The sequence below is a fragment of the Rattus norvegicus genome, chromosome 7 (assembly GCF_036323735.1).
Source record: "Rattus norvegicus strain BN/NHsdMcwi chromosome 7, GRCr8, whole genome shotgun sequence".
NCBI classification, from domain to species: Eukaryota; Metazoa; Chordata; class Mammalia; order Rodentia; family Muridae; genus Rattus; species Rattus norvegicus.
In genome coordinates this window covers 105,242,536-105,254,961 of record NC_086025.1, presented here as the reverse complement: position 1 = coordinate 105,254,961, position 12,426 = coordinate 105,242,536, and the positions used below count along the sequence as shown (strand labels likewise).

Below are 12,426 nucleotides of genomic sequence, written 5' to 3'. Positions count from 1 at the left end.
TAATGTTGATGGTGGTTGTGTGTGTGTGTGTGTGTGTGTGTTTTATTTTGATTTTACTAGTGTGAAATTTATTTTTTGTGCTTTCTTGGGTGTAGTTAGATTCATTTTGGAGTTTCCTTCTAATATACTCTGTAGGGCTGGATTAGTGGAAAGATACTGTTTAAATTTGGTTTTGTCATGAAATATCTTATTTTCTCCATCTATGGTGATTGAAGGTTTTTCTGGTTATAGTAATCTTGGCTGACATCTCTGGTCTTTTTGGATCTGAAAGATGCATGCCCAGGCCTTCTGGTCTAGGCCTGTTTCTATATGCTTCTTGGCATTTCTCCCTTACATATTTTAATATCCTTTTTTGTTCTGTACTTTTTGTGTTTTGATTATTATATGGTGTTGGGCATATTTTCTTTTCTACTCCATTCTATTTGGTGTTTTGTAAGCTCCTTGTACTTTTATAGCCTTCCCTTTCATTAAGAAAAAATTCCTTTATGATTTTGTTGAAGGTATTTTCTGGGCCTTCATGCTGGGAAACTTCTCCTTCTTCTTCTTTTTTTTTTTCTTTTTTTTGGGGGCTGGGGATCGAACCCAGGACCTTGTGCTTCCTAGGCAAGCGCTCTACCACTGAGCCAAATCCCCAACCCCACTTCTCCTTCTTCTATTCCTATTATTACTATGTTTGTTTTTTATATAGTGTCCCAATATTCCTGTGTCATGAGAGTTTTAGCTTTGGCATATTCTCTGACCAATGTATCAATTTCTTCTCCCATATCTTCTTTTTTTTTTTTTTTTCTTTGTTTTGGTTGTCGTTGTTTCTTTTTTTTTTTTTTTTTTTTTTTTTTATTAACTTGAGTATTTCTTATATACATTTCCAGTGTTATTCCCTTTCCCGGTTTCCGGGCAAACATCCCCCTCCCCCCTCCCCTTCCTTATGGGTGTTCCCCTCCCAACCCTCCCACCATTGCCGCCCTCCCCCCATAGACTAGTTCACTGGAGGTTCAGTCTTAGCAGGACCCAGGGCTTCCCCTTCCACTGGTGCTCTTACTAGGATATTCATTGCTACCTATGGGGTCAGAGTCCAGGGTCAGTCCATGTATAGTCTTTAGGTAGTGGCTTAGTCCCTGGAAGCTCTGGTTGCTTGGCATTGTTGTACTTTTGGGGTCTCGAGCCCCTTCAAGCTCTTCCAGTTCTTTCTCTGATTCCTTCAATAGGGGACCTATTCTCAGTTCAGTGGTTTGCTGCTGGCATTCGCCTCTGTATTTGCTGTATTCTGGCTGTGTCTCTCAGGAGCGATCTACATCCGGCTCCTGTCGGACTGCACTTCTTTGCTTCATCCATCTAGTCCAATTGGGTGGCTGTATATGTATGGGCCAAATGTGGGACAGGCTCTGAATGGGTGTTCCTTCAGTCTCTGTTTTAATCTTTGCCTCTCCCTTCCCTGCCAAGGGTATTCTTTTTCCTCATTTAAAGAAGGAGTGAAGCATTCACATTTTGATCATCCGTCTTGAGTTTCGTTTGTTCTAGGGATCTAGGGTAATTCAAGCATTTGGGCTAATAGCCACTTATCAATGAGTGCATACCATGTATGTCTTTCTGTGATTGGGTTAGTTCACTCAGGATGATATTTTCCAGTTCCAACCATTTGCCTACGAATTTCATAAACTCGTTGTTTTTGATAGCTGAGTAGTATTCCATTGTGTAGATGTACCACATTTTCTGTATCCATTCCTCTGTTGAAGGGCATCTGGGTTCTTTCCAGTTTCTGGCTATTATAAATAAGGCTGCGATGAACATAGTGGAGCACGTGTCTCTTTTATATGTTGAGGCATCTTTTGGGTATATGCCCAAGAGAGGTATAGCTGGATCCTCAGGCAGTTCAATGTCCAATTTTCTGAGGAACCTCCAGACTGATTTCCAGAATGGTTTTACCAGTCTGCAATCCCACCAACAATGGAGGAGTGTTCCTCTTTCTCCACAACCTCGCCAGCATCTGCTGTCACCTGAGTTTTTGATCTTAGCCAATCGCACTGGTGTGAGGTGAAATCTCAGGGTTGTTTTGATTTGCATTTCCCTTATGACTAAAGATGTTGAACATTTCTTTAGGTGTTTCTCAGCCATTCGGCATTCCTCAGCTGTGAATTCTTTGTTTAGCTCTGAACCCCATTTTTTAATAGGGTTATTTGTTTCCCTGCGGTCTAACTTCTTGAGTTCTTTGTATATTTTGGATATAAGGCCTCTATCTGTTGTAGGGTTGGTAAAGATCTTTTCCCAATCTGTTGGTTGCCGTTTTGTCCTAACCACAGTGTCCTTTGCCTTACAGAAGCTTTGCAGTTTTATGAGATCCCATTTGTCAATTCTTGATCTTAGAGCATAAGCCATTGGTGTTTTGTTCGGGAAATTTTTTCCAGTGCCCATGTGTTCCAGATGCTTCCCTAGTTTTTCTTCTATTAGTTTGAGTGTGTCTGGTTTGATGTGGAGGTCCTTGATCCACTTCGACTTAAGCTTTGTACAGGGTGATAAGCATGGATCGATCTGCATTCTTCTACATGTTGCCCTCCAGTTGAACCAGCACCATTTGCTGAAAATGCTATCTTTTTTCCATTGGATGGTTTTGGCTCCTTTGTCAAAAATCAAGTGACCATAGGTGTGTGGGTTCATTTCTGGGTCTTCAATTCTATTCCATTGGTCTATCTGTCTGTCTCTGTACCAATACCATGCAGTTTTTATCACTATTGCTCTGTAATACTGCTTGAGTTCAGGGATAGTGATTCCCCCTGAAGTCCTTTTATTGTTGAGGATAGCTTTAGCTATCCTGGGTTTTTTGTTATTCCAGATGAATTTGCAAATTGTTCTGTCTAACTCTTTGAAGAATTGGATTGGTATTTTGATGGGGATTGCATTGAATCTGTAGATTGCTTTTGGTAAAATGGCCATTTTTACTATATTAATCCTGCCAATCCATGAGCATGGGAGATCTTTCCATCTTCTGAGGTCTTCTTCAATTTCTTTCTTCAGTGTCTTGAAGTTCTTATTGTACAGATCTTTTACTTGCTTGGTTAAAGTCACACCGAGGTACTTTATATTATTTGGGTCTATTATGAAGGGTGTCGTTTCCCTAATTTCTTTCTCGGCTTGTTTCTCTTTTGTATAGAGGAAGGCAACTGATTTATTTGAGTTAATTTTATACCCAGCCACTTTGCTGAAGTTGTTTATCAGCTTTAGTAGTTCTCTGGTGGAACTTTTGGGATCACTTAAATATACTATCATATCATCTGCAAATAGTGATATTTTGACCTCTTCTTTTCCGATCTGTATCCCTTTGATCTCCTTTTGTTGTCTGATTGCTCTGGCTAGAACTTCAAGAACTATATTGAATAAGTAGGGAGAGAGTGGGCAGCCTTGTCTAGTCCCTGATTTTAGTGGGATTGCTTCAAGTTTCTCTCCATTTAGTTTAATGTTAGCAACTGGTTTGCTGTATATGGCTTTTACTATGTTTAGGTATGGGCCTTGAATTCCTATTCTTTCCAGGACTTTTATCATGAAGGGGTGTTGAATTTTGTCAAATGCTTTCTCAGCATCTAATGAAATGATCATGTGGTTCTGTTCTTTCAGTTTGTTTATATAATGGATCACATTGATGGTTTTCCGTATATTAAACCATCCCTGCATGCCTGGGATGAAGCCTACTTGATCATGGTGGATGATTGTTTTGATGTGCTCTTGAATTCGGTTTGCCAGAATTTTATTGAGTATTTTTGCGTCGATATTCATAAGGGAAATTGGTCTGAAGTTCTCTTTCTTTGTTGTGTCTTTGTGTGGTTTAGGTATAAGAGTAATTGTAGATTCGTAGAAGGAATTCGGTAGGGCTCCATCTGTTTCAATTTTGTGGAATAGTTTGGATAATATTGGTATGAGGTCTTCTATGAAGGTTTGATAGAATTCTGCACTAAACCCATCTGGACCTGGGCTCTTTTTGGTTGGGAGACCTTTAATGACTGCTTCTATTTCCTTAGGAGTTATGGGGTTGTTTAACTGGTTTATCTGTTCCTGATTTAACTTTGATACCTGGTATCTGTCTAGGAAATTGTCCATTTCCTGAAGATTTTCAAATTTTGTTGAATATAGGTTTTTATAGTAAGATCTGATGATTTTTTGAATTTCCTCTGAATCTGTAGTTATGTCTCCCTTTTCATTTCTGATTTTGTTAATTTGGACGCACTCTCTGTGTCCTCTCGTTAGTCTGGCTAAGGGTTTATCTATCTTGTTGATTTTCTCAAAGAACCAACTTTTGGTCCTGTTGATTCTTTCTATGGTCCTTTTTGTTTCTACTTGGTTGATTTCAGCTCTGAGTTTGATTATTTCCTGCCTTCTACTCCTCCTGGGTGTATTTGCTTCTTTTTGTTCTAGAGCTTTTAGGTGTGCTGTCAAGCTGCTGACATATGCTCTTTCCTGTTTCTTTCTGCAGGCACTCAGCGCTATGAGTTTTCCTCTTAGCACAGCTTTCATTGTGTCCCATAAGTTTGAGTATGTTGTATCTTCATTTTCATTAAATTCTAAAAAGTTTTTAATTTCTTTCTTTATTTCTTCCTTGACCAGGTTATCATTGAGTAGAGCATTGTTCAATTTCCACGTATATGTGGGCATTCTTCCCTTATTGTTATTGAAGACCAGTTTTAGGCCGTGGTGGTCCGATAGCACGCATGGGATTATTTCTATCTTTCTGTACCTGTTGAGGCCCGTTTTTTGACCAATTATATGGTCAATTTTGGAGAAAGTACCATGAGGAGCTGAGAAGAAGGTATATCCTTTTGCTTTAGGATAGAATGTTCTATAAATATCCGTTAAGTCCATTTGGCTCATGACTTCTCTTAGTCTGTCGACATCACTGTTTAATTTCTGTTTCCATGATCTGTCCATTGATGAGAGTGGGGTGTTGAAATCTCCCACTATTATTGTGTGAGGTGCAATGTGTGTTTTGAGCTTTAGTAAGGTTTCTTTTACGTATGTAGGTGCCCTTGTATTTGGGGCATAGATATTTAGGATTGAGAGTTCATCTTGGTGGATTTTTCCTTTGATGAATATGAAGTGTCCTTCCTTATCTTTTTTGATGACTTTTAGTTGGAAATTGATTTTATTTGATATTAGAATGGCTACTCCAGCTTGCTTCTTCTGACCATTTGCTTGGAAAGTTGTTTTCCAGCCTTTCACTCTGAGGTAGTGTCTGTCTTTGTCTCTGAGGTGTGTTTCCTGTAGGCAGCAGAATGCAGGGTCCTCGTTGCGTATCCAGTTTGTTAATCTATGTCTTTTTATTGGGGAGTTGAGGCCATTGATATTGAGAGATATTAAGGAATAGTGATTATTGTTTCCCTTTATATTCATATTTGGATGTGAGGTTATGTTTGTGTGCTTTCATTCTCTTTGTTTTGTTGCCAAGACGATTAGTTTCTTGCTTCTTCTAGGGTATAGCTTGCCTCCTTATGTTGGGCTTTACCATTTATTATCCTTTGTAGTGCTGGATTTGTAGAAAGATATTGTGTAAATTTGGTTTTGTCATGGAATATCTTGGTTTCTCCATCAATGTTAATTGAGAGTTTTGCTGGATACAGTAACCTGGGCTGGCATTTGTGTTCTCTTAGGGTCTGTATGACATCAGTCCAGGATCTTCTGGCCTTCATAGTTTCTGGCGAGAAGTCTGGTGTGATTCTGATAGGTCTCCCTTTCTATGTTACTTGACCTTTTTCCCTTACTGCTTTTAATATTCTTTCTTTATTTTGTGCGTTTGGTGTTTTGACAATTATGTGACGGGAGGTGTTTCTTTTCTGGTCCAATCTATTTGGAGTTCTGTAGGCTTCTTGTATGCCTATGGGTATCTCTTTTTTTAGGTTAGGGAAGTTTTCTTCTATGATTTTGTTGAAGATATTTACTGGTCCTTTGAGCTGGGAGTCTTCACTCTCTTCTATACCTATTATCCTTAGGTTTGATCTTCTCATTGAGTCCTGGATTTCCTGTATGTTTTGGACCAGTAGCTTTTTCCGCTTTACATTATCTTTGACAGTTGAGTCAATGATTTCTATGGAATCTTCTGCTCCTGAGATTCTCTCTTCCATCTCTTGTATTCTGTTGGTGAAGCTTGTATCTACAGCTCCTTGTCTCTTCTTTTGGTTTTCTATATCCAGGGTTGTTTCCATGTGTTCTTTCTTGATTGCTTCTATTTCCGTTTTTAATTCCTTCATCTGTTTGATTGTGTTTTCCTGGAATTCTTTCAGGGATTTTTGCCATTCCTCTCTGTAGGCCTCTACTTGTTTATTAATGATTTCCTGTGTTTCCCTAAGTGTGTTCATGTCTTTCTTGAAGTCCTCCAGCATCATGATCAAATATGATTTTGAAACTAGATCTTGCTTTTCTGGTGTGTTTGGATATTCCATGTTTGTTTTGGCGGGAGAATTGGGCTCCGATGATGGCATGCAGTCTTGGTTTCTGTTGCTTGGGGTCCTGCGCTTGCCTCTCGCCATCAGATTATCTCTAGTGTTACTTTGTTCTGCTATTTCTGACAGTGGCTAGACTGACCTATAAGCCTGTGTGTCAGGAGTGCTGTAGACCTGTTTTCCTCTCTTTCAGTCAGTTATGGGGACAGTGTGTTCTGCTTTCCGGCGTGTAGTTTTTCCTCTCTACAGGTCTTCAGCTGTTCCTGTGGGCCTGTGTCTTGAGTTCACCAGGCAGCTTTCTTGCAGCAGAAAATTTGGTCTTACCTGTGGTCCCGAGGCTCAGGTTCGCTCGTGGGGTGCTGCCCAGGGGCTCTCTGCAGCGGCAGCAACCAGGAAGACCTGTGCCGCCCCTTCCGGGAGCTTCAGTGCACCAGGGTTCCAGATGGTCTTTGGCTTTTTCCTCTGGCGTCTGAGATGTGTGTGCAGGGAGCAGTCTCTTCTGGTTTCCCAGGCTTGTCTGCCTCTCTGAAGGTTTAGCTCTCCCTCCCACGGGATTTGGGTGCAGAGAACTGTTTATCCGGTCTGTTTCTTTCAGGTTCCGGAGGTGTCTCAGGCGCAGAAGTCCTGCCGCTCCTGGGCCCTCCCCCACGGGAGCCCAGAGGCCTTATACAGTTTCCTCTTGGGCCAGGGATGTGGGCAGGGGTGAGCAGTGTTGGTGGTCTCTTCCGCTCTGCAGCCTCAGGAGTGCCCACCTGACCAGGCGGTTGGGTCTCTCTCTCACCGGGTCTGGGAGCAGAGAGCTGCTGCCTCTCCCATATCTTCTATGACATCTTCTCTTGCATCTATTGTATTCTGTTAGTGATGCTTTCACCTGTAGTTCCTGTTCCCTTTCCTAGGCCTTCCATCTCCAGGATTGCCCCAATTTGTGTTTTCTTTATTTCTTCTACTTCTGTTTTTAGTTAATGAACAGTTTTATTTATTTCTTTCACCTGTTTGACTGTATTTTTGTATATTTTTAAGAGATTTATTCATTTCCTCTTTAAATCCTCTATAATCTTTGTAAGATTGGGTTTAAGGTCATCTTCTTGTGTGTCAGCTGTGTTAGCATATCCACTGCTTACTGGAGCAGTATTGCTGGGCTCTGGTGGGGTCATGTTTCCTTACTCTTGTTTATTGGATTCCGGCATAGATGTGATTCTATATAGTGATTGAAGTGTGGTAGGCTTTTATGCTGTCCTCTAGCCATTGGTTGTCCTTGTTGTTGGCTGAATGATTCTGATGCCAGCTGAACTCCTGTGCTGGTTGTGCCTCAGGTAGACTAGACTATTGTACATTTTTAATTTTTAAAAATATTTTAATCCAGAGTTATTACACAGATATAGATTCTCTCTCTCTCTCTCTCTCTCTCTCTCTCTCTCTCTCTCTCTCTCTCTCTGAAGCATCTTACTACCTCAACTAATGCAATCTAGAAACCTTCTCAAAGACATGCACACAAGTTTGTCTCATAAGTGATTCCAGATCCTATCAATGTGATAATACTAATGACAATCCCAAACCTGGGATTAATAACCATTCTATTCAGATGAAGTTAATTCTCACTGTGCTATAAAAGCTTTTCGGGACTCGATCCAGACAGCTGTGCTTCATTCCTCTGCACATATAGAAATGGGCTGTACTTTTTGGATGTGTTGTCTGTTGAAAAAGATTAGAGACCAAAGGAAGAAACACAAAGTCTATGCCTGGATTTCATCCAATCATCATAACTAACTTTTTAGTTCCCATGTCCTCTAAAATTGAAACAGCACACATCAAAACTAATCAGGGGTGCTGAGATAATTAATGGCAGTACAAGGGAAGTTCCCTATGTTTCTTCTGTTCAGGAACAAAGTGGATCTCATTGGACCAGAGTACAGAGGTCGTTCAATCATCTCAGTGTCTCATCAGGTTTTAGAAAAGTAAAGACACACTTCTTCAGAAAGAGAACAAAAAATAAGATGTAATACCAAATAAAAGCATCGCCTAGGTCTTTTCTCACATGTAATCTGGGGGAAAAGGCTCTTTTGCGCAGTGACTCAGAATCTCAAAGCACACTTGGGTATCTCCCTGTGTCTGCAGAACAGACATTAAGACAGAGGAAAAGATCTGTAGGGGAATAAGATGCCTCCTTTCTACAACACTTATTTTTTCCAAATGCTTCTGTAGGGTATACAGGCTGCAGCTACCTAACGAGGCACAGATTGAAAATGGCTCTTGTAGGTAATCCAGCCTGATGGTACCCGGAGGCACTGGGATGAAATATCTCTAATTGCAATTTTTAGTTATTATCAACATGGCCATCATAGTTCACAGATAATCAAAGGGCTGTGCTTACTTTTCATTATTTGTTCCAGGTCTTTTTGGAAGCCAGGAAATTAGAGCTACAAGTAACTGTAGAATCAAGGGAAGCCTTTCTTTTCTTTAGAATTTTAGTGTTGCTCTTCAATACCGGCATAGATGTGATTCTATATAGTGATTGAAGTGTGGTAGGCTTTAATTGCCGTCAGGTTCAGTTCTGAGAGTCATCAATGACAATGATCACCGACTGCTTATTACATTCTCGACATCATCAACAATCTCTAATATTAACCAAATAACATGTAACAAGCAAATGAGTGTTTAGTGTCATATGCTGTGCTAATGCCATTTAACTTAAATATGTGTCTTAGTCAGGGTCTCTATTCCTGCGCAAAGCACCATGGCAAAGAAGCAAGTTGGGGAGGAAAGGGTTTATTCAGCTTACACTTCCACATTGCTGTTCATCACCTAAGGAAGTCAGGACTGGAACTCACACAAGGTAGGAACTTGGAGGCAGGAGTGGACGCACAAGCCATGGAAGAATGCTGCTTACTGGCCTCTTCCTCTAACTTGCCTAGCTTGCTTTGCTATAGAACCCAGGACTACCAGCCCAGGGACTGCACCACCCACAATGGGGAGGAGATGCCAAATCTTTTCAGTGCAGATGCCATTTTAGAGAACCTGACCTAAGTTTAAGTTCAGGTAAACTAACAGACTAGTAACTAGCATTAGTTTCCAAGTTGTCCCACAGTAAAACCTGAGCCTAGCTCCAGTCTCTAGGTTAATGCCCAACATGACCATCATTCCCAGGTTACACCCTTAACAAGACCAGCATCTCCAGGTTATTCCCCCAACAAACCTGCACCCTCAGGTTACAAGCCCACCCCCTGCCTAATGACCAACAGTGCAGAGGGGTGCATAAATCAAGTTTATGATGTGACTCCCAGCACCAGCTATTTATGTTAAAGACCACAGTAGCTTTCCAATTAGATGCTTGCACACATACTCCCTGCCTGCTGCTTACTATAAAGCCTTGGCCTGGTAGACACTCAGGGTTCCCCCACCACCAAAACTATCCTGTGTGAATGTAGTGCGTTAGGGGGAAGGGTGATCTAGCTCGAATAGAGACCCTGCTGTGAATTGCATCAGATCAGCCTCTGTCTGGTTTTGGGGGGATCGCTAACATTTCCCTGGCTCTACATTATGGTATATTGACCTAGAAGTTCCCCATGACACACAGGACTAGTGATCTGGAGGATCTTGAAGCCAGCAAAATGAGTCTAGGTATTTGTGTTTTTATGTTTGTAACACGGTGTTAAATTTCCTGATTCTTGCCTGTCTGAACATTGAATTTTTCTAAGCTTTCTGTGAGATCTGCAGAGCGGAACGGAAGCGAGCTTGCGTAGAGGTAAGTGTGGTAAGTCTTCCAGCCGTGCTGAGATGATTTATTTGTGTGGAACTTGGTGGCTTGCGTTGCCGTGGTAATTCTTATAGGTTTGAACTGCGTTTAGGAAATTTGTCTTTGTGTGTCAGAAGTTTTCTATGTGGTCTGAGCAGGTGAGTACTTGCACAGTGGGGCCAAAGCTTGTGATTTGTGTGGCAGCTAATGTGTCTGAATGTTAGAAACTTTCTGTGAGATCTATAGAGAGAACGGGACGAAAATCTGTGAAAAGATAAAATGACTGATGTTGCCATGGTGATTTTTCCAGGTCTGAGTAAACATTTGTGCAGTACTTAGGGTTGTTATGTGTGTGAGCGCCACCGTCTGGTTCATTTTTGTTACCGCATGCTGTAGCTTTTTCTTCCAGGTCTGAGTTGCGATTCATCCGTCTTCTGTGACCACCACCTTCTGGTTGGTTCTTGTTACTACAGGCTGTATCTTTTTCTGGTTTTGGTTGGTTTTGATTCTGGTTGTACCTTTTTCTGTTCACTGATTCTTAATGGTGCAACATCTTTCTAGGAACAAGGCCTTGAATTTGTTTTGTTGCTAAATTTCTGTTAGGGAAGACGTGTCTGGGAGCCGTGGCAAAGGCAGGGCAAGGAGACATCCTGAGTCTTGGTCTGGGGTGGGCGTGGGCTCAGGGGGGCCAAGAGATGACCACCAATCTGCTTCTTTTCTCCTGTGTGTGTGTGTGTGTGTGTGTGTGTGTGTGTGTGTGTGTGTGTATACCACTTTCTGGTTGTTTCTGATTTTTACCTAATAGAGAAGAAAAGATTGGACTAGTGTTTTGGGTGGCATACAGAGGTCTGTTTCATGAGTGCCATTTTCTGGCTCTTTCTTGTTTCTGCTTGAAAGCCGGGGAAGGTTTTATTTGTGTTTTTGTATGTTGTGTTTGTGTTTCTCTTTACAAGATGACTTCGACCAGGTGGCTTCGATGAGATAACTTTGAAGAGATGACTTTGAGAAGTGACTTTGACGGACTTATTAACATGAGACAGGCAATGTCTACCACATTCTATAGGTTTCATTCACCATGGAAGAGGCCAGAAAGTTGGTTTCTGGCTCCACAGCGGAACACACCAGTTACCAAACAGCTATTGATGCCTGCTTCCCCCTAACTCACCCAGACTGTGCTTTTAACACCTTGAAGGTGGGGAGGCTCTTGGTCTACAGACAGGCTCTGCTTACAGGTCTCAAGGTGGCCGCAAAATGGTCACAAATTTGGCCAGAGTGTCATGACATTAGGCAAGGAGAAAATGAAAGCCATGCAGATTTTTGTTAAAGAGGGTTAGGGAAGCATTTTGATGCACCCCAATGGACCCCGAATCATTAGACAGAAAGGCAGCAATCGTTCTAAGTTTTATTAACCAGGCAGCACCAGATACTAAGAAAAAGCTCCAGAGGGCTGACAGGTTAGGAGAAAGGAGTCTAAGGGACTTAGTGATAATGGCAGAGAGAGTATTTAATAGAAGAGAAACTACAGAAGAGAAGCAGATGAGAGGACAAACACAACAGACTTGAGACCTGGCAAAGATCCTGTTTGGCAGCCAGGGCCAACCCAAAAGACTATAGGAGATGCCTAAAACAAATAGCTTCAGAAGAAGGAGGTAAGCGGGCCCCTGAAGATCAAAAGTGCCCCTTCCTCAAGCTCAGGGTAATCCTAAAAAAGTAAAAGGGAAACCCACTTTTTTTTTTTTTGGTAACTTCCCAGTAGTAACAGAAACAAAACCAAAAGTCAAGACCTCTTAGAGGCCCTAAAAAATCTAGACTATGGAGCCTCTGCTAAAAAGGCCTTACACTTTCAACTACAGGTAACCTCCCTAGACTCAGACTAGGGGTCCTGGTGTCAGCCAATGGCCAATCTGTCACCAATTGCCACAAGCTGCTCCCATCACACTCCCACCCCCTACCCTGGCCCTGTGCATCAGTGCAGCAACGAACTCCTGGTTAAAGATAATGCCAGAATGACTCATTACCAGACTCTTCCTGAATGCCTCCAGGATAACTTTATAGCTGCCCTGCTGCCTGACTCCGACCCTTGATCAATGGGCCTCTGCACGACCGCTCAGATGGATGCAGAGGTAACATGGTTCACCAAGGGCAACAGTCCCATTCAGCATGAGGTAAACTGGGGGAGTGGGGGTTTCAAACACTGAGATCATATGGGCAGAGCCACTCCTGGCAGGAATGTCAACCTGGAATGCTGAACTGGCAGCTCTGACCAAGGCATTA

At 41.8% G+C, this 12,426-nt stretch overlaps 1 non-coding gene across 1 annotated transcript; it reads right to left on the bottom strand.

The window, feature by feature from the left end:
* Nucleotides 1–561: 561 nt before the first annotated feature.
* Trnap-agg8 (transfer RNA proline (anticodon AGG) 8) lies at nt 562–635 on the bottom strand. The gene has a single exon. It is a non-coding gene; the product is annotated as a tRNA-Pro (tRNA).
* Between the last annotated feature and the right edge of the window lie 11,791 nt (nt 636–12,426).